At 39.8% G+C, this 22,848-nt stretch overlaps 1 protein-coding gene across 2 annotated transcripts in view; it reads right to left on the minus strand.

Annotated features, from left to right (window-relative positions):
- The window catches only part of PCDH15 (protocadherin related 15), a 2,659,104-nt gene that overhangs the window by 365,768 nt on the left and 2,270,488 nt on the right, over positions 1 to 22,848 (minus strand). The window lies entirely within an intron of this gene.

A 22,848-nucleotide genomic window follows, 5' to 3' on the forward strand; every position in this document is an offset into this window, starting at 1 on the left:
AATAGATCACAGACTGAATATGATTCAACAGTGTGATGCAGCTGCAAAAAAGGCAAATGCAATTCTAGGATGTATTAACAGAAGCATACAGTCTTGATCACGTGAAGTCATTATTTCCCTCTACTCCTCTTTGGTCAGACCTCATCTGGAATATTGTGTCCAGTTTTGGGCACCACATTTTAAAAAAGACATCAACAAACTGGAGCAAGTTCAGAAAAGAGCGACCAGAATGGTGACCGGTCTGCAAACCCTGTCTTATGAGGAAAGGTTGCAGGATTTGGGAATGTTTAGTTTGCAAAAGAGAAGACTGAGAGGAGACTTAATAGCTGTCTACAAATATCTAAAGGGCTGTCACATTGCAGAAGGATCAACTTTATTCTCATTTGCACAAGGAAAGACTAGAAGCAATGGGATGAAACTGAATGGGAGGAGACACAGATTAGATATTAGAAAAAACTTTTTGACAGTTAGAGTGATCAATGAGTGGAACAAGCTGCCACGAGAAGTGGTGAGTTCTCCTTCAATGGAAGTCTTCAAACAGAGACTGGACAGACATCTGACTGGGATGATTTAGCGAATCCTGCCTTGACCAGGGGGTTGGACCAGATGGCCCAGGAGATCCCTTCCAACTCTACGATTCTATGATTCTATGATTCTAATGCAAGATTTTTGTGCAACTTGATGTTTTCACGATTTAACAAAGTGTTTAAAAATCTGTTGAAAACACTTTGATGAGTCAGGGCTAATATGTTTGATTGTTTTATGCATATGGGAAACTGATTAAAAATTGCAGAATGAACATTGTGTATCTACTAATTTTATAATTGCTACATTTCACATAGTGATCATGATTTACTCACGTCGCTCAACATTTAATTTAGTACTTAGCTCTATCAGTTCTTTTTTTCCTGAGAGAGAGAGAGAGAGACATGGAAAAATAATATAATTTATTTATTTATTTTAAATTTAGTGCTTTTAAATATCTAATGGGTACAAAGTCACCCACAGGATTTAAAGTTATGAAATCCTTCCATGACTCACATTGGCTTGGCAATAACCTGCTGTTTAGTGTTACATGATGAGAAATGTTACATTTCCCTGTGAAAATAATAAGACATCGAACTGAGTAATCTTTAATCAATCTATATTTCCCTTACATGTCCATAGCTTTCTCATTAAGACCTAAGAGTTAACATTTTAAACTTAGCCAAGTAAATGTCCTCTGTGTGGGAGCATTTGTTTAATACTGAAAGTAGCAGGATCTGCATTATTAAGAATTTATTATGTGAGTGTTCAGGATCAATCTGCTCTCCTTAGGCCTACATGACTCCTTAATCAGTTTTGATTTTTTATTTGCAAAACGCAAACATGGATGAAATATTATTTGTCTGCATATTTCATAGACATATATGTCAGGAGGAATTAAATTCCAGTATAATCACAGCTTTGTAAAGAAGCTGAACTTTATGCTGCACTCAGTAATAAGCTCTCAGATATTAACTCGAGCCATTGTGTTTTGGCATTTTGTAAATGGCAGATGCCCAAATCTGAAATAGAGAAATATTTAGTTAGCCTAATAGTAATCCCAAATTTTACACTAACTATTAACATAAGATAAATATAAACTGAAGGAAGGAGTTGGGAGGCAAGTAGAAAAAAATAAAGAAATTTATAAGGTAAACAATCATAACCTTGTATTGAAGTTGCCCGCACACAAATACAAACACACACATACTATTGCTGATGATTTTGCTCATGATCAGGTGTTTTAAAAGAGTAGAATTGAGAAAACCACTATAAGACAGTTCTTTCACCTGTTAACTCTGGGATAACAAAAGAGGAATACTGGGCTGCGGATAGCTGTGCTGCATCGGGCCTGGAATTGTCGAGGCTGCATTTCCTGTTTCACCAGGCAAGGAACAGGGGACCGGACAGGCCCCATGACCCAGGAAGATGTGGCGTGTTTAGTCATAGAACCCATCCGGAAGCTGAGGGAAGAAGTGCGCGAAGTGGCAGAGAAGCCCTGCCATCAGCGTGCGATCAGCAAGGCAGGCAGTGCGCTCCGCACCCGAACTGCCGGCTGGCAGCTGACAGATCCAGTGACCTAGAGGCAGGAAGCGAGGCTAAGAGGAAGTGCGCACGAAGGCAGACAGTTTTGGCATGGACAGGCAATGTACAGCAGAGAAAGAGATGTTTTGTCCCTCGAGCACCAGCACTGCACAGGCCTGCATCCGTTTACTCCCGCCGCTACCAGCGGGGACTTGAGAGAGAGGTGCAGTGTGCCCGATGATGGCCAGAGAGCAATGTCCTGTACGCTTCTTCCGTAAGTACAGCGCACGTGTCACATAAGAGGAACCGGGTATGGGACAGACATTTGCGCCTTGATTTGCCAGTTTATACTCGCCGGTCTATGTTGGACCCCGACAGTGCTTTGGCCTTAACTGTCTTGACCGCATCAATTTATGGACTAGGGGCTCAGCAGAAGGTACCGGAGATCGACCGCTGCTGCCAGAAGACGGATCGTCGTTTAAGGGACCCCATCTGTTATCACTATCCCAGTCGTTGCCAGGACTACAACCCTCAGCAGATCATCATCAGCTGAGGAGCATAAAGGACACAATAAGTGTACTAACTGGACTGTTATTATTCTGCATTTATTGCTCTTATCTACTCTCTTAACGTTCATTGTCCTGCAAAGAGTTAACCCCCTGTTCAATTAAAACTGTTAAGTTGTTAACCCTTGCTCTGCCTCCTGTTGTCATGATCCATGCTGGATCATGTCAGATAAAAGCACTGGTAACCTTTTTTTCCTCTCTAAGCTTTGTGCTTAGAGATAGTTTTGTACCCGGTGGCCAGTATGGTCATTGCACTGGTGTTTTTAGAGATAGTTTTGCCCCTGGTGGTGGTTAGTGTAATTGCATGGGAATCACTAACAGGTGTGTTTACTCAATAAAGGTGTGTCAGTTGTGCTCACTCACATTGGTAATATTGTTGGTCTTTTCCAACCATCCTGGGTGAAGGAAGGAGCTGAGGAGAGTCCAGGGCAGCTCAGTCAGAGTCCTGGAGTGGCAGCTATGGTGTCAGCGAGGAGTTCGTGTAAAGCATGGTGGGGTGGCAGCTATGGTGTCAGTGAAGAATTCTTGCAAGACTTGGTAGAGTGGCAGCTATGGTGTAGAGCTGCACTCAGTTGCTGCACTCTGTTGCTGGAAGCTGCACTCAGGTGTTGGACTCCATTGCTGGACAGTTGCACTCAGTTGCTGGACACTGTTGCTGGACAGCTGCACTCAGGTGCTGGACTCTGTTGCTCCGAGGCGGCAGTCGGGTGCTGGACGCTGTTGCTGTAAAGCTGCACCCAGGTGTTGTACATGGTGGGAGGAAGATGCACTCTGTTGCCAGGAGCAAGTGCATCAGAGCAAAGCTAAGTGTTTCCCTGTTTGTCACTTTTCCTCGTGTTAGTACAGCGGTGAGGCCAGTGCCTGCAACACCCAGCTCCCTAGTAAGGAATAGGTGTGGGGTGTGCTAGGGTGACAGGTATCCTGATCGGCGACAGGTGAGGAGCCTGTATAGGGAACGTTAGGAGTGTTAGGGACACTGACTCCCCCGTTCCCTATCGCAGGGCCCACCGTTGTAACTGTTTTTCCCTTTCCCCTGTGTCTTGTTGTATTAGTTACTGGCCTGCGGGCCGTGTCACACTGGACAGTTACACGTGCCGTGTCCTGTTGTATTAGTTACCGGCCTGCTGGCCGTGTCACACAGGACGGGGCACGTGACACCTGTCCGTCACTGCATCCCACAACCTGCTTACACATGCATTAAAATTTAAACTGTTCGACTTGTATCTCCCCAGAACATCATCCATTGGGGCAGAGTCAGAAGGTCCCCATTTGTATTAGATTTTCAGCCAATCCTGACCATACTGGTGGGATCAGTTGACTTAAGACTTATGTGCATGAGGCACTAAAGAAGCTGTCCATTATTAAGACAACCCCTCTTTCAATATTATATTTCCTAGTACAAAATAAAAACATGTGCTATTTCAGTGATTTCAACTCAAGGTCTCTTAAGACTCACATCACATTGTTATGCCTTGAAACTTCTGCAGCCAAACAGTGGATGCAATTGGGCTGCACAAAGGGGGCTCGCAACTGCCAATCCTTACTTCAGCTGGATGTGCATCTGAGGATGTGCATCAGCTGAAGTGTTATGTTGCAGCACTGAGACCCATCAGCTGCCTGCACTGCAATACACACTGCTGGCCAATCTGAAGCTGACACATGACATTGACATGCTCATCACAAGTTCCGCATGACAGAGATGATAGTTAGGAGCCCAGGAAAAGAGGCATTATACCAGGAAGGGGCCCACGATTGGGGACATTACAACAGGAAGAAGCACAGGATGAGGGACAGGATTATTACAGAAGTGGCCATGACCGTGAACATGATTACAGAAAAGGATGGGGAACATTATTACAGAAAAGGGTCAGGACACCAGACATTATTACAGAAAAGAGCTCAGCATGAATAACATTATTACAGGAAAAGGTCAGAATGGGGGGCATTATTGCAGAGTGGGGCAAGGATGGAGGACATTATTACAGGAAGATGAAAGGATGGGGACAAAACTTCTTAAAGGGTGAACACATAGGTCTCTATAGGATCTAGAATGCTACAATGACCCATACTTCTGACTACCATGGGTGATGGGACCCAGGTCCAAATTTTGCATTAGGGCACAAAGGACTGAAGTTATGTCAGTGAGTATTATTTTACCCATTTCCAAATCTTCTACGTAGAGATGAGTGGATCTGATGAGATTCCAGCTTACCAAATTGCATGGACAGACCCTACAGCATGATAAATGTAAAATGCAGAAAATAAAAAAAGAAGAAACAAAACTCAACACATTCTCAACTCCCTGACAGCACACCCCCTGCTTGCTCTCCCCTTCATGGTCCTCGGCTTCTTTCCTTAGTCTCGCCACTGAAATTCTGGGTCTCTTCACTGTAGGTCACGATGCACGTCATGACATCACATTGTTGTGACCTTATGACTTGCATGTGCAGAGTATTCCCTGGCCCAGTATCAGCTGGAGGTTCTAGCCCTAATATAATTGCTCTAAGGTGGCATCACAGGTCATGATGTTACAACGTCAAAACCTTACAACTCATGATGGGCCTAGTCTCAGACGAAAGCCCAGGACTAGTGTGACATTTACCAGGATTTCAGCACATTGAGGCAGTGAGAAGAGATGCTGAGGACTGTAAGGGGTGACAGCGAGCATCAGAGGTAGCTAAAGAGGTGAGCGGTAAGGTAAAAATTATTTTTTTCTTTTTTAACCTAATATCAGCCATCTGGAGTTCAGCAAAATGGCAACCAGCTGAAATCGAGCTGAGTGAATAAAAAAAAAAAAGATAATGCGGCTTTTTGTAAAATAGAGTTGAGAAAATTCAATTCCACTTGAACACATTTTCCCATCGCTACTTCTGTCTTTTTGTACTGGGGCTTCAATAGGCATCTGATGTCTAGTCCTACCAACTACTGATTTAAGTATGTGCCAAAATTGAATCTAGAAGAATTTTCAAATAATCACAAAATAAGTCAATTCTGTTATCGCATATATGTCTAGATATAACAAGTGGGTTGTAGCCAGACAAGTCCTAGATGGGAGGTACTGTATGTGTCACCGAGGTGGCTAGCCTCTGTGATGTAGGAAGTTTGGGCCGGAAGCTTGGGTCCGAATTTTGGGTCAGGTTTTAGGATTGGCTACTAGAGCTGAGTGGGATTGGCATTTCCCATATCACCGGTAACTCCATTAAATGGCCAATTTAAGGAAGTACATCTGCCTCATTCAGGGTAAGTGTGTGGAAAGAGGAAGAGGACCTGGGAGACACGTGTGTAGTTTGTTGTGAGGAACTGTCTGACAGTATTTTGCTCTATACTGTGATGCTAAGAACCTTGCTTGTTTACTTTATGTTATACTGTTTTTTGGGAGAAAGGCTGTTGGGTTTGGTTTGAATTATGAACATAAATACATTTTCTTATTTGATTTACAACCTGCTGCACGTGTCTACATTAATGGGTGCAAAAGAGTAGAATCTATCCACAATCTATAAATTGCATTCACACTGCCCTATGCAAATATTGAAAACTGAGTGTAGTGTGACATCTGTAAAGATTTTGCTTTCTTCAGCTGTAATCTTTACACCTTTCCTTAAGTTTGAGATGCCCTGACGTAGACTGAATGATATCATAGAAAATGTTCAGCTAAGAATAGGGCTAGATCCATGTGAGATTCTTAGCATTCTGATGAGTATTTCCATTTACTACCTGCAAGTACAGATCTTTGTAAAAGGTGAATAATTTAAACATACAGTTTTTGCAACAATTCTGACATAAAGCCAAATAGTTTAAAATTATTTACAACCTTTTAGGCCATTCTGGTCAAACTCTGCAATTAATTGAAAAGTGTGGGAAACTTAGTTTTGAAGAGGTGTGGATGAGTGCTGTCAAAAATCAGAATAATTTATGACCAAAAATGACCTACATTATGATAGTAGTGCATTCCTGTAGATTTTAAAGAGAACTTGTCACCTACAAACCATTTTTTTTGCAGATAAAGTCATAGTCTGTAGGTACAATCAGTAAAATTAAGCCTGGCAGGCTTATTGCAGCTGCAGCTACAAAGAGCAAATTATGTTATTTTCTTCCTGCAGCTGCTTGCTTCCGTTCAAGTGGTGCAGGGAGCTGAAGCAATCATAATTCAGTACACAGTGAATGCTTGGTAATCAGTCCCCTGCACATTGATTGTCAGCCTTCTCTACACACACACTCTGCAGACACTTCATTATGAAGAGGAGTGATAAAACAGTGTTCACACTATAGTGATAGGTGACAGCTCCCCTGATGACTGAACGTGATTGGCTGCTGCTCCTCTCACACTTTCTCCACATGTCAACTACATCCAAAGGAGAGGAGAGTGAAACTTCTGCTGATAGGCCACATGGATCGCATGACACAAAAATGTCAAGTTAGCGTTGGGAGAACCTGTGCCAACACCTTTGGATTGGCGCTGGCACCAAAGGTGAGTATAAGTGTTGTTATATCACTAGGGGTAAACATAGGGATTTAGAACATGTTGTCTGAGTAGTGGACAACCCCTTTAAAAATTATTATTTAATTAAACTGAAAACTTCTTTTGAGATTTAAAAAAAATTCAGCATTAGAACCTTTCAACGTGATTGCTTTAAGTAACAGATAATTTCAATGTATATCCTTCTTTTCGCCTTGGTATTCAGTAAGAATCTCCCTTTTATTAGCTGTAAAATAATATCAATGCCTTAAAGAGAAGTGTAGCATGTCAGATTATTTTCACCAATTATGTCTTACAATTTTTATTGACTTCAGAATAATAGACAATTTTTTTCCGCTGTGCTCTTCATATTGTCTGCATTATGTGATTCCATTTGCTGTTATGACACATTTTTATAATAATTTGATTAAACTTGACACTCAAACCTCATGTCCAATGGGATTTTGTGGCCATTGATGTGCATGCTCACATTACGTGTAATCATTTTAGGCTCTTTAATGGTGTAAAGTCCTTGTGCCTCCAGATCTCTGCTATGATCATTAATCTAACCACACATCTCTGGATAAAAAGCAGAGCTATTTGTGTCTACTGTATATGGTTATACGATGAATATTATTCTACAGCATTAAAATCTGCCCACACGTGTCTTCCTTGAATTTTCGCAAGTTCAATGCTGCACTATCTACAGATATTTCAATCTCATTTAGGGCTCAAGCAATAAGACTGCTCAAAGAAAACAATCTGACAAACACAATCTAGGCCATACTAATATTTTCCTGGGTGAAGGAAATGTGATTTCTATCTCATGTAATTTTAAATCAAAATATATCTTTGGGAAAGAATATAAAGCATAAATAAAACAAGATGTGATGTGAAAAAACGGAATACTGATTAACAGGATTCAGGCAGAAAGCCATTGTTTTAAGTTCCTATTGAAAGGTTCTACTGAAATGTGACTGTATACGGATCTTTAAATGTAAAGGGAATCTGCCAGTAAGATTTCATACCCCAAACTATTTACTGTATATGTACATGTAGCTCTTTCAAAGTCAGTTCCAGTAATACATTTATATGGTCAGTTAATTCCTCTATTACTGGGAAATCAGAATTTAACATGATATGCAAATGAAGCTGAATCCAATAATTGGCTAAAAACTAGTATACCGGAGGGTAACTTTAAATGTGTGCATTGCTCCTTTTGCCCCTTCCATCTCACCTCATAATATATTCATAGGGCATATAACACATCAGGTTCATGATTTCATTTCCTGCCATACATGTTATACAGTTTATGCTTTATTCTGCCCTTGCAAATTCTTTTACACTGCAAAGACCTTTGAACCTCTTTTAGTCCGTTTTTGGGAGCACTTTAATTCCATAAAGTCAGGAAAAGGTTCCAAAAGCTTAACACACCACATGAAAGAACACCGAGGGGGTAACCCTGAAGCTTTACGTTTTGCAGGACTAAAAAAAGTGAAGTTGCATATCCAAGGAGGAGACCACCATAAATTACTTCTCAGAAGAGAAACCAGGTGAATCCTGCGTATCTGAGCACAGGGTGCTACAGGATTCAGCGATAAAATCAATAGAGTGGGTATAGAAAGTATTCAGACCCCTTTAAATTTTTCACCCTTTGTTTCATTGTAGCAATTTTGTAAATTCAAAAAAGTTCATTTTTTTCTCATTAATGTACACTTTGCACTCCATCTTGACTGAAAAAAAACAGAAATGTAGAAATTTTAGCAAATTTATTAAAAATGAAAAATTGAAATATCACATGGTCATGAATTTTCACACCTTTTGCTCAGAATCTCATTTAAGTCACATGCTGTCCATTTCCTTGTAATCCTCCTTGAGATTGTTCTTCTCCTTCATTGAAGTCCAGTTGTGTTTAATTAAACTGATAGGACTTGATTTGCAAAGGCACACACCTGTCTATATAAGACCTCACAGCTCACAGTGCATGTCAGATGAAATGAGAATCATGAGATCAAAGGAACTGGTCAAGGAGCTCAGAGACAGAATTCTGGCAAGGCACAGATCTGGCCAAGTTTACAAAAGAATTTCTGCAGTACTCAAGGCTCCTAAGAGCACAGTGGCCTGTTGTGAACTGTCTTAATCCGACTTTTGAGGCAAGGCTCCCTTTGGTGGATACTGCTGGTAGTGGAGCTGGTGAACATGATGTTCACCTAACAGCTGCAGAAGATAATTGGAGGAGTGGGGGTAGTGCCTGGGATTACATAAGCGAGCAGACTTCTCTCAGTGGCTGCCGGTGATAATCCTTTCTTTGCTTATTGAGGATTTCTGTCTCTGGCCTGATCCTGCATTTTTCAGCTAAGTGTCATTTGCTAAACCCTTTGCATCTGATTTTGCCTTGCTGTCAGGGGTCAGCTTGCTGAGAAAACAAACACAAGATAAAGCGGCCTTATAGCGCCGCGAAACGCACGTCGGGGGTCACTGCCAGACGCTCCCCCTTGCCTCCCCTCTCCTGCATCCCCGGGTAAGACCTTTGACCATACAGAATTGCTCTCTGTGATTGCTGCCTGTGGACTTAGTTACTCTAATTGCATTTTAGGACTGTATTACTCCAGTATATTTCATTGTGTAACAGTAATTTGGATTACTTATATATCTCTCTGACCATATAAACAGTCGATTCATGCAGATTGATTCAAGCCCCTTAATTGTGAACATGTTAACAATATCTTACACAGGAGGATACTGATTCCATCTGGGTTGGTGAGGGGGTTGTCTCTTGGGTGTGTATTCATCTGTTTTATATTGACACCTCATTCTGATTATGTGCACTTTTTGTAACACATTTAATAAAAAATGATGTTTTTGCAATCATCGTTTTGCTCCTCTTTTCCTCCATTGGTACATATGTACACTAGTGCTCAACTCTTACATGGGGCTTTCGCACCATATTTTCCAATCAGTAAAGGTCCCAGATATTAATTTTCCAGGGATCATATATTATTTGGAAATGAATTTATTGAGAAAACCCCCTTTAAGAAATATTGATGCATGATAGCCCATGTCAAAAGCTCAGGGAATATTCCTGTGTTTTCATATTCTTAAATCCTAAACAGTAAGGTCCTGCTCTAAAAAAAGAACATTTTCTAAAGAAGATCCTTCTCTAAAGTAAACCGTCAGTGTTATTTACTGTTGCCTTCTTTAACAAAAAAAATACAATACCATAAACCATTTCAGGGCAAATGGACTTCATAACCATGTCACAAACTTTGGAGATGTCAGACATTATTTTGGAAAGCTAAAAGCTGCATGTAAGGGATATAGTTAGATAAATATATCCTGATCTTCCGCACAATGTAATGTTAATGAAAGTCTTCCAACTGTGTCCAGATGTAAGATGTCAGCAGGAACAAAGCTGAACAAAGCATGGTAAGATTCAACATGTTAAATAAATCCTTTTGATTAACCAAGAGACAATTTTCACTACCTTTCTCTAATGAAATAAACACTGCTAACCATATAAAGAAAACATGTCAGGTCACCATGCCTGCAAGTGTGTCTTTCTTGGGCACAAAGCCATATGAAGACACTGATCCAAAATACTTATCAAATAAATGCCAGCTCGCCACTTTCCAATAGTGAAAAAAAATCTTGCTCTTTATTGTACTCTAAACATGTTATAAACACACCCAGAAGTCCACTCAACAATGAGGTGTGTGCCTCTTGATAATATGGGCGCATCATTCAGATGTCACGCAACACCATAAGAAATGTATGGCAGTGATTGGAGTACATTTATGTCATAATTTATGCTATTTTTGTGGTGTATAATTGGATGAATTTGTTGCCTCCTCGCGAACAAGCACTATTAAAAGTTGTGCCTTTTTTCAAGCAGTTTTGCGCCAAAAAGATGTTGAAATCTGCCTGATGATTTGGTGCTATATTACTTAGCAAAAAGTTGTTGGTTAAATGCTTTTAAAAGATGGATTGTGCATTAAACATATTTGGCTAATTAAATTGCTTTGATTTTCTTCATCCAATTCATGTATTTACTTTTACTTATATGAGATGTTCAATTACATCCACTTCAGTAATAATAGAAAACCCAAAGTGAAGTGCAGAATTAGACAATGATAAAGCTCTTTTCCCCTAGAGACATTCATCAATTTGCTCTTCTTATCTACCCTCATTAGTGTGTTAGTTTAATGTATGTGTGTCTTTTAAATTAAAACCCACGGGCAGTGCTAGTCTTCAAATCAACCAGTTAGATGATTTTTATTGGTATCTTATTGGAGTGTCCTAAGCATTTGTAATGATCTAGGATGCAAGGATGTTCTAAGAAAGCAACATGTGCAAATTATATGAATCTACGTTGTTTTCGAAACTTCATTTAGTCTAAAGGCCCCTTTACATTTAGCGATGCACCAGCGATCCCGACAATGATATGACCCGGTCAGGATCGCTGGTGCATCGCTAAATGGTCACTAGTGAGCTGCCACACAGGCAGATCTCACAGCGATGTAGCGACGCATCAGCGGTCGTTACTTACCTTTCAGAATCGGCGATCCTGACGCCCTCCCGCCCGCGTCCACGCATCGCTCGTCGGTGCCCACAGGAGCTGCACGATCTCTCGTGATCAGCGACAGACAGCGGGGGAGCCGGTCGGAGGTAAGTATCACACTGCTGTTTCACAAAATCGGTGACGCTTTAGCGATATCACTAGCGATATTGCTATGTGTAAAGGCCCCTTAAGACTTCTTGGATACTCTTTGCAGCTTTACTAATTAATTTTAACATCTTATCTCTGGAATTTGAAGAACTGGTGGCCAATACCATTAGTCTGATATTTTGCATGCACTGGATAAATAGCTGTAACTAGCGATGAACAAATCAATTGAAAAAGCAATTTGAATTCGACTAAAAAACATCATGAAATTTCGGGATCATGAATATGAATTAAATTAAAATAACAAATAAAAATGATGTGTCCTCACCTCTAAGAGTAAAGCCATTCCAATGATGCGCTACTGTTCATGGTAGGTCACATAACATTGTTGTGTCACAGGACTGCTGCAATCGATCAGTGGCCACTGGTTGGCTGCAGCCTTTAGTATTTCATCAGTGGACATCTTCTCTGATGGAATATTGATGTTATGCACCTTATTTTTTTCCTGTGGTGCTGTAGCACATTTGCTGCCAGGTCAAAGATTACAGTTGAATGATTGGATTCCAAGGCTACAGTCGGACGTTGCGACCACGTTGAGAATTTTTGTCACATTTTTGTGGCAAAGTGGAAAAATTTTTGCCATCATTTTTTTGAAAATCATAACCAAACAATGCATTTTTGCAACCACTGTAACTGTAGAAACTACTGTGACAAAGTAACTACTGTAACAAACACCCTACACTTTTAGACACAACGGGTAAATATAGCCTAAGGGGGAGAAAAACCTGAGCTCACCTAGGGGCATTTTCTAAAAAAATTATATTGTGAACATTGGGATACATTTCCTTGATGTTATTCAGTATTTTTGCAGGTTTAATGAATTAAGCATTTTCCTTCTGTACCTGGGCCAGAATAACACATTTTTAAGGAGTGCATTTAATGAAAAGAAATAATCCGTTGTCAGATAAGATGCACTGATGAAATATTTTAGGATTTCCTAATTCCATGGTGTTGATTCAATGTCACCTACTTCCAGAGCGACTAATCATTACATTGTCTTCGGACTCAGCGGTGCTACATTAATTCACTGCTATTTAACTCTATATTATTGCATCAATTCTGTGCCACCAAACAGCTGAATGGCAAGTTATCTTATTGAGTTACACTAATTTTAGCTTAGTATGTAATTTTTCGTTGCTAATGATAATGATTCACACTTGTCCAACAATGCCTATGCACTTGAACAACTTGGTACAAATCAATTTTACCTATCGTGTAACTGGCAAGCACTCTCCAGCATTATTACAGCTTTGTGCAATGAAATGACATGCTGTTCTGGAGATATAGATTTAAACTAACTTTGAAAGTGCGCAGCTGAACTTCTAATGCAATGCTGACCTCCGACTTAAGCTATAAAGTACATCATTATAATAAAAATTTTCTAATTACAGATCATTTAATATCATATAACAATTTGTCTAAGCCATTGATTCATGATCTTTTATAGTTCAATTACTAGATGACATTATTTGACTTATGATAGGAATTAAAAGAGCAGTGATTGCAGATGACTTAAAGCAAACTCTCCCTCAGTAGCAAGATTTGATCTATTTTTCCATTTTTTTCCTACTTTCAGACAAACGATGTATGGTTGCAAGTAAAGATTAGCAAATTAGGCAAGATTAGAATTAGCCTATTTGTGCAGCTTTTCAAAGGGAAATTCGAATTCCAAACAATTAATTCTCTGCAAGTTTAACCTCTTCAACACTGGACCATTTTCTATTTTTTCATTTTCATTTTTTCCTCCCCTTCTGCCAAGAGCCGTAACTTTTTATTTTTTCAACCACATATCCAGTTTGTTTTTTGCAGGACGAGTTGTACTTTTCAATGACTGCGTTCATTTTATCATTTGATGCACTGGAAAGCAGGGAAAAAAACTCCAAGTATGTTGAAATTGCAAAAAAAGAGCAATTCCACAATTGTTTTTTGTTTTTTATTTACCATGTTTACTTATATGGTAAAATTGACCTGGCAATATGATTCTCCAGATCAGTCTTTATTGCGCAGATAACAAACATGCATTTTTTTTTAAATGTAAGCAGTGAATAAGAAATTCAGAAATTTGACAAAAAATTATTTTTACTTGTATTGCTGTGTGAGTGAAAAAACGAAGAAAGCCCTTCAATAATGTGATCTGTTTCTAACAGATGATTGGTGTTTGTTCCTTTTTAATCTGTGTGTGGTTATGACATGTCAGCTTTGATAAAGATCACGCAAGCGATTGAAACGCGTCGCTCATGTCTCTGTCTGATGAGCTGATGTAGTCCAAAGGAGCTATTTATGTGTCCTTATACTTATGATGGAATAAAATTTCAAGTTTTATTGTGAGGAGCTGGGCTTTCTTCGTTTTTTCATTGGATCAAGCCATACCAGGATGGTGCTCTGTGTTTCCTCCATGAGTTGGTGAGCTGGCTGTCTTTTTCCTTTGTGATTCCTGTATGAGGGCTTATTTTTTGCGCCCTGAGCTGACATCTTTACAACTGATACCATTTTGGGGTAGATACAACGTTTGATTGCCTCTTATTGTATTATTATTGTATTTTATTGTAATGTTGCAGCAGGCCCAAAAATATAATTCTGGAGATTTTATTTGTTTTTCTCTTTGTACTGTTTACCAATTGGATTCATTTATTTTATATTTTGATACATCGGACATTTATGAATACAGAGATATAAAAAATGCGTATTTTTTAAATTCTTTTATTGTTGTGACAACATTTGAGCCTTTGTGGTTTTTTATATTTTTAAAAACAAGATTTTTTTTAACCTTTAAATTAATTTAGCAGTATCTTTTGGGGACTTTAAGTTGTGCTATGTATAGTGAAAATCCCAATCTCCTTTGAATGCCTTTGAAGTCTTTCAGCTGTCATAGTAACCCATGGGCGCGATGGGTGCGTGGAATGACGCGCCCCCTGCTGGCATGTTAAAGGCACATGATGGCTGATTAAATGAGCCATTGCCTGCTGGTGCTGGCAAAGATGTGAGCTTGGTGTGCGAGCCCACATCAAAGTCAGGGAGTCGGCATATGACATACCAGTATGTAATAAATCAGTAAGGGGTCATGATCCCTTATTATGCTTTGGAATCTGAGGCTTTTTACCTCCATAAAGGTTCCAGAACATAAAAAACATAAGATCACCTCTTATACATATACTCTAACATGACCCCCACATTTCAACAAAATGCCAGTAAAATAACATTGTCTCCACTCTCTATGTGAAATGGAATCTCTCCAAAACAGGATTTCTTGTGTCTTCCCCCTCTACTAACCTACCAAAACAATATAGTTCCATTTCTGTGTGTGGTTTTACCAGAACTCCAAAGCTGTCTTGGGTTTATATTTGATTCAGATGTTTCCTTTAGGGCTCATACTCACTTGCGAGAGACTCGCATGATTCTCGTGAGAGTCTCTCACATAAAAACCTGGCACTGCCGCCGGCACTCGGACCGGAATGTGCAGCTACATAGAAATACATGTAGCTGCACGCTCCAGTTCGAGTGCCAGCGGCAGTGCCAGGTTTTCATGTGAGAGACTCACACGAGAATTGTGCAAGTCTCATGCAAGGGAGTATGAGCCCTTACTCTCTACATCCATCACCTACATTCTCACACCACTTGTACCTCAAAAACACCATCAGAATTCACACTGTCACTCTTAATCATTCTCATCTGGACTACTGCAACTCGCTTCTAATCGGTTTCCTTCTTACTAAACTCTAGCCTCTCAATACCATCCTGAATGAAGCCACCAAGGTCATATTTCTGTCCAATCACTATAACGATGCATCCACCTTGTGCCAGTCATGACCATGCACTTCAGAGTACAATATAAACCTATAGCATTCACCCACACATCTCTCCATAGTTCTGCACTACCATATATCATCTCCCTCATCTCTGTCTATCACCATATCCATGCTCTCTGTCCGCTCTGATAATGACCTAAAATTAACATCCTCTGTAACCTAAGTCCCAAACTCTGTTCTCCAGGAATGTTTGGAAAGCACCTCACCAGTCAAACCGGTTAATTCCCAAAATCCACAAATTGAAGTATGCCATGAAAACACATCTCTTTAGACAAACCTTGCATCACTAACTGACTGTTTATTGTTCTCCTTTCCTAAATTTTACTTATCATCTAGCCCCATTTTTCATGCACTTGGTATCTGGACAAATGTAAATGCTGGCTGATGACTGATTCACACAGCTCTATTTGAATACCTTTATTTATTGTAAAGATGGATAGTGTTTTGTATTTTCTGTTGTTTAAATTGTTAAGTTACAGCATGTTACCCTCTATTGTTTGATATTGATTGTATATATAAAATATTGTAAAATGCTGCCGAATATATTGACACAATAAAAATAAAGAAATATATTTGTCTTGCCTGGTCTGTACAATTGATGTGCTACTTTGTTTCACTTCTGCAATTGAGTACACATTTATAACATAAACTGTTACCTGATGTGTTGTTTCTTTGTACTCTGTGCAGTCTAAATTTTGACCTGGTGCTGGAGCTACACTTTGGCTTCTAGATATCCCTCTAGGGTACATTTACACAAGGCAGATTTGTATTAGAAGTTTTTGTGAATTTCCATTTCCTCTTAATGGTGTTTTCAGCCAAACACACTGAGATAAATGGATCTAATTTTCACTTGAAGAAAATGTCTAAAACATATCTTCCATATGAAAAAATTACTCTTCCGGGACATGGTGTGCATTGTGCTCCTCTAGGATGTCTATCAATGCCTGAAGATACTGCACTTTCTATAGTTGCTTGTAAATCACAATCTATACTGTATTTTGCTCTTAAAAAATGTTAAAGTTTTACAATCAATTTGGGTTGAAGCCAGATGGGCTTGCATACTGTATGATAAGTTGTATCACTTGCCTCATATTTATCTGTTTCAGTCCTATTCAATGTATTTGTCAAGGATAACACATGTACTAAAGATAAGTAGAGCTTACCTACATTTTGGAACCAAATAGTGGATACATTTATCTTTCTTAGTGCTAAAGTACTTGAGAACTTATGTGTTTATCTTCTTGTGAACATGGCAGCATGTACTTATGAAGCTTGGATGCTGCCATTTCTTTAAGCCGTATATAGTATGTTAAAAAAAAGTGATAAGAGAAGCTTAAACTCTGATAAATGTAACAAACACCAGCAGAGAGGTCATGACCACTTATATGGATAAACAAACATTACAAACATTACATGGCTTGGTATCTTGGCCCACATAATTCTAAAGGCCCCGTCACACATAGCGACTCACCAGCGATCCCGACAACGATATCAACATGTCAGGATCGTTGGTGAGTCGCTACATGATCGCTGGTGAGCTGTCAAACAGACAGCTTCATCAGCGATCAGGACCAGCGACGCCGAGCGCGCCGCGTCGCTGTGTACATTAGTTACCAGCTGGCTGATGCAGGGAGCTGGTAACTAAGGTACACATCGGGTTTCTAAGGGACGTGCGTCACTTACAAACCCGATGTGTACCTTGGTTACCAGCTCCCTGCATCAGCGCGCTGGTAACTAATGTACACAGAGGGTTTCTAAGCACAGCGCAGTGCTTAGAAACCATGCGTTTTCCTTAGTTACCAGCTTATCGCTGGTCTCCCGCCTGTCACACGCAGCAATGCGTGCTGACCAGCGGGAGACCAGTGACCAAAAAAACGTCCAGGGCTTTCCTACAGAAATCAGCGATACCGGCAGGGGGGGGCTGGTCGCTGATCGCTGTCACACACAGCGATCTCACTGGTGAGATCGCTGCTACGTCACAAAACTTGTGACTCAGCAGCGATCTCGCTAGCAAGATCGCTATGTGTGACGGGGCCCTAACTTGTCACATAATTGTGTTTTCTTCACATACAGTATACATCACTCATAGAATATTACTGAATCAAAACCTCCCATATACTATTGTTTTCCATAAATTGATATGATGCAAAGCAGGTTAATATTTTACAGTCAATGTGAAGCAATTGCTTTTGCTTTAAGATAATCCCTTGGGAATATTTTTTTATTAAATTGAATTTAAAGAAAACCTGTCAGCAGGATTTTGCTAAGTTAAGTACAGACATGGCTTTACTGCCATGTAATACTGATTATAATGGTACCTGTGGTGAAGAAATCCATTTGTGTTTTTTGTGTGATTTGTGTTTGAAGTCCTCCTATAATCATATTTCCGTGCATCCAGGCAGGCCTGTGAGTAGGGTGTTTTCTTGATGCTCTAGCCCTTCCATCAGTTACTTGCCTTCTAATTTTAATTTTTCCCTGATGCATTAATTTTTGTGCTCTCTGAAAAAACGTGTTGACTAAATCACCTGTTTTGAAATAAAGCTTTGAAGAATATCGTCTGCCATCCATCTTTATCGACAACGCAGATTTGGACACACACCCGGTTTCACCATTATCTTCTGTCTTTGGACCAGTGCCCTGCAGCAGCTGATCCATGCTTTCAACATGTTGGGTAGTTGCAACAAAACAAGTTGAATGTTCCTCGCCCCTGTGCACCCTATATTTTTAACCAGTTAAGAGAGGACCCTATTTGCCCTCCAGATTTTCTACTTCTAAAATGGAACCAAGAAGTACTGGCCAAGAGGTAGTAGGTGAGAGACAGAACAGGAACTATGAAAGAGTGGTGAGGGTGAGCATCACTGCTTTTATTATTTTCTTATAATATTCAAATGCATTTTAAAATATTTTTTGTCATTGAACAATCTCTTTAACCTGGCAATAATTAAAAGTAATTTTATTTAAGGTGTTTGCCCTTGGTCAGTAATCCTGTGCCATTGGTAATTTATGATCCGTGATTAAAGCTTGTGCACTTGCAATCTAGCAAAAGCAGTTAGAATCACTGGTTGTTTACTACTGCTTCTGTCTCTCCTTTTTTCAGATACATAGTCCTGAGTGTCAATGCTTCTCCAGGCCCTGCATGATGACTGAGTGTCTAGCCCAAACAGCTGAGCTGCTACAGTATGTCCTAGCAAAGCCGCATCTACTCTTCCAATGACTTCTGTCACTGTAGTTGGTAGTTTTTCCCCGGTAACTGCAGCCCATATGGATGCCCCAGTTACAGTAAAAACAAAGCAACAATAAAGGAAAACATATGTTCTCCAGGGATCTTACAGTTGGTATTCAGATACTTTTAAATTTTTCACTCTTTGCTTCATTGCAGCCATTTGGTAAATTTAAAAAGTTCATTTTTTTCTCAGTAATGTACTCTCTGCAACTCCATCTTGACTGAAAACAACCAAAAATGTAAAATTTTTTGCAAATTTATTAAAAAAGAAAAACTGAAATATCACATGCTCATAAGTATTCAGACCCTTTGCTCAATATTGAGTAAAAGCACCTTTTTGAGATAGTACAACCATGAGTCTTCTTGGGAATGATGCAAAAAGTTTTTCACACCTGAATTGGGGATCCCCTGCCATTCTTTCTTGTGGATCCTCTCCATTTCCGTCAGGTTGGATGGTGAACGTTGGTGGACAGCCATTTTCAGGTCTCTCCAGAGATGTCCAATTGGGTTTAGGTCAGGGCTCTGGCTGGGCCAGTCAAGAATGGTCACAGAGTTGTTCTGAAGCCACTCCTTTGTTATTTTAGTTGTGTGCTTAGGGTCATTGTCTTGTTGGAAGGTGAACCTTTGGCCATGTCTGAGGTCCAGAGCACTCTGGAAGAAGTTTTCATCCATGATATCTCTGTACACGGCCGCTTTCATGTTTCCTTCAATTGTAACCAGTTGTACTATCCCGACAGCTGAAAAACAACCCCATAGCATGATGCTGCCACCACCATGTTTCACTGTTGGGATTGTATAGAACAGGTGATGAGCAGTGCCTATTTTTCTCCACACATACCGCTTAGGATTATCAACAAAAAGTTCTATCTTCATCTCATCAGATCAGAGAATCTTAATTTTCATAGTCTGGGAATCCTTCAGGTGTTGTTTAACCAACACTATGTGGGCTTTCATATGTCTTGCACAGAGGAGAGGCTTCCATTGGACAACTCTACCATAAAGGCCCAATTGGTGGAGGGCTGCAGTGATAGCTGACTTGTGGAATTTTCTTCCATCTCCATACTGAATCTGTGGAGCTCAGCCACAGTGATCTTGGGGTTCTTTGCTACCTGTCTCATCAAGGATGTTCTCCCACAAGTGCTGATTTTTGCTGAACGGACAGGTCTAGGAAGACTTCTGGGGGTTCCAAACTTCTTCCATTTAAGGATTATGGAGGCCACTGTGCTCTTGGGAACCTAGACTACTGCAGAAATTCTTTTGTAACCTTGGCCAGATCTGTGCCTTGCCATAATTCTGTCTCTGAGCTCCGTGGCCAGTTCCTTTGACCTCATGAATCTCATTTGTCTGACATGCACTGTGAGCTGTGAGTTCTTATATAGACAGGTGTATACCTTTACAAATCAAGTCGTATCTGCGATACTACATTAAAACAGGAATGATTGGGTTATGGAAGTTACGGTATTGGTTCAGGAATAGAGATGAGCGAATATGTTTGGAAAACGATTGCCAAACATAAATTCGGCAAGAATTTGGTACATTCGGATTTGTCATCGGTAACACGAGCATTTTTCTTAAAATTGGAAAAAGTCAGTAACATTCGGTAAAAGATAGACTAAAAGCCAGTAATTTAAGTGCCGTGTTCAGTGAATTACAGCGTGACAGGTTAGAATAGAACAGATAGAATACACACATATATATATATATATATATATCAGTGACACACACATATATATCTAATATATAAAGCTGAATGTGTGTGTGCAATGCATGATTGTATATATGTATGTCCAGGATTGGCATCTGCACCGTCGCAACTACAGCCACAAAATTTTGCACAGTCACACGTCTGGACCCCGAGAGCGTCATAGGCTATGTTGTGAGGTGAAATTTTAACCCCGCGCGTTCCAATTCCCCAAACAATTTGGCCTATTATTCTTATCATTTCTATGGTGTTATTGTCCCTCTGTAAAGCTGGAAATAACACAATTTATTACCGTGCCAACACAGACCACCCTCTGACACAGACTGCAGGGGGAGCCCAGTATCACACATGATAGGATTAGATACACGGCTCAGCAGTCAGTATCACACAGGATAGGATTAGATAAACAGCTCAGTAGTCAGTATCACACAGGAGAGGATAAGACACATGGCTCAGCAGTCAGTATCACACAGGATAGCATTAGATACACAGCTCAGCAGTCAGTGACACACATGATAGGATTAGGTACATGGCTCAGCAGTCAGTATCACACAGGATAGGGTTAGATACATGGCTCAGCAGATGGTATCAGACAGGATAGGATTAGATACACTGCTCAGCAGTCAGTACACACGATAGGATTAGCTACACAGCTCAGCAGACATTATCACACAGGATAGGGTTAGATATACAGCTCAGAAACAGGATTTGCCAAAGGAGAGGACATTTTCATTCCAAGAATTCCACTCATTCCATCTGATTTGTTTTTTTGATTTTAAACGCCTCCAGTTTCCAGTTCAACTGCTATTTGCAATGTTCATTAACAATGCTCAGGGACAGTCCTTGATCCTTGAAAGTAGTAGGGATCGATTTGCAATCTCCATGCTTTTCTCATGGTCAACTTTACGTGGTCTGTTCAAGAGTTGGAACTGCCAAAAATCTGTTCATCTTTGCACCGAAAGGAAAAACCAAAAATCTTAAATGAGTTGAAAATAAAATACTATCAATGCTTGGGTAATCATTTAGTTAATTTGTGTTGCAAATCTGTAGTGTTGAACATATGATGTGAATTGTTTTTATGTGCAATATAATCATTATAATTTGTTATAGCTAACCACAGTTGGTTACTATGCCCAGGCAACGCCGGGCTCTTCAGGTAGCATATATATATATATATATATATATATATATATATATATATATATATATATATATATGTATATATATATATATATATATATATATATATATATATATTAGATAGACAGATAGATAGATAGATAGATAGATAGATAGACAGACAGACAGACAGACAGATAGACAGACAGACAGACAGACAGACAGATAGATAGATAGATAGATAGATAGATAGATAGAAGAAAAGCTGGTAATTCAGCAGTTGTGGTTGTGTAAAATCACAGCAGGAGCAGACAGGATAGAAGAGATGGATTACACGCAGTAAATACAAATAGAATAGGTAGATATATAGATGTCAGTGACAAATACAATTAGTACATTGTGTGTGTAAATTACAGTTTAATTAATGAAAGATTATTTTTCTGAAAAAAAACGAGTGGGCTCCTGCGTATATTCCGCAACTAGTAGAGAGAAAGCCGACGGCTGAGGGAAGAGTTTTATAGCCTGGGAAGGGGTAATGCCCATGGAGCTTCCCAGGCTATTAATATCAGCTCACAGCTGTATACTTAGCCTTTACTGGCTATTAAAATGGGGGACTAAAAAAATAACGTAGGGTCCCCATATAATTAATAACCAGCAAAGGCAATTCAGACAGCTGCGGGCTAATATAAATAGCCTAGGAAGGGGCCATGGATACTGCTCCTCTCAGGCGAAAAACATCAGCTCTTAGCCGCCCTAGAAAAGGTGCATCTCTAAGATGTGCCATTTCTGGCACTTAGCCTTGCTCTTCCCACTTGTGCTGTACAGTGGCAAGTGGGGCAATAGTTGGGGGGGTTGATGTCACCGTCAGGTGATATCAAGCCCTGAAGTTAGTAATGGAGAGGCAACAATAAGATGCCCCCATTAATAACCCCTTAGTCACATTGTATAAAACACAGACACCCAGAATAAAGTCCTTTAATTGAAATAATGACAAAGACTCCTTTAATAATCTCAATTAAACCATACTTACAACCTCGCCTAATTCCACCAAAACACTTGTTCTCCTCTTTTAAATCAAAAATAAGAAACAGCAATATACCATACATGTCTGTCGTTCTGTCCCACACCATAATCCATGTCAGGGGGATAATTAGCTTTCAACCTGGACAGTGCCAAGATGCGACTTTCCAGGCTGAAAACCACT

Source organism: Dendrobates tinctorius, unplaced genomic scaffold, assembly GCF_039654945.1.
Source record: "Dendrobates tinctorius isolate UK_male_01 unplaced genomic scaffold, ASM3965494v1 ptg000156l, whole genome shotgun sequence".
Lineage (NCBI taxonomy): Eukaryota > Metazoa > Chordata > Amphibia > Anura > Dendrobatidae > Dendrobates > Dendrobates tinctorius.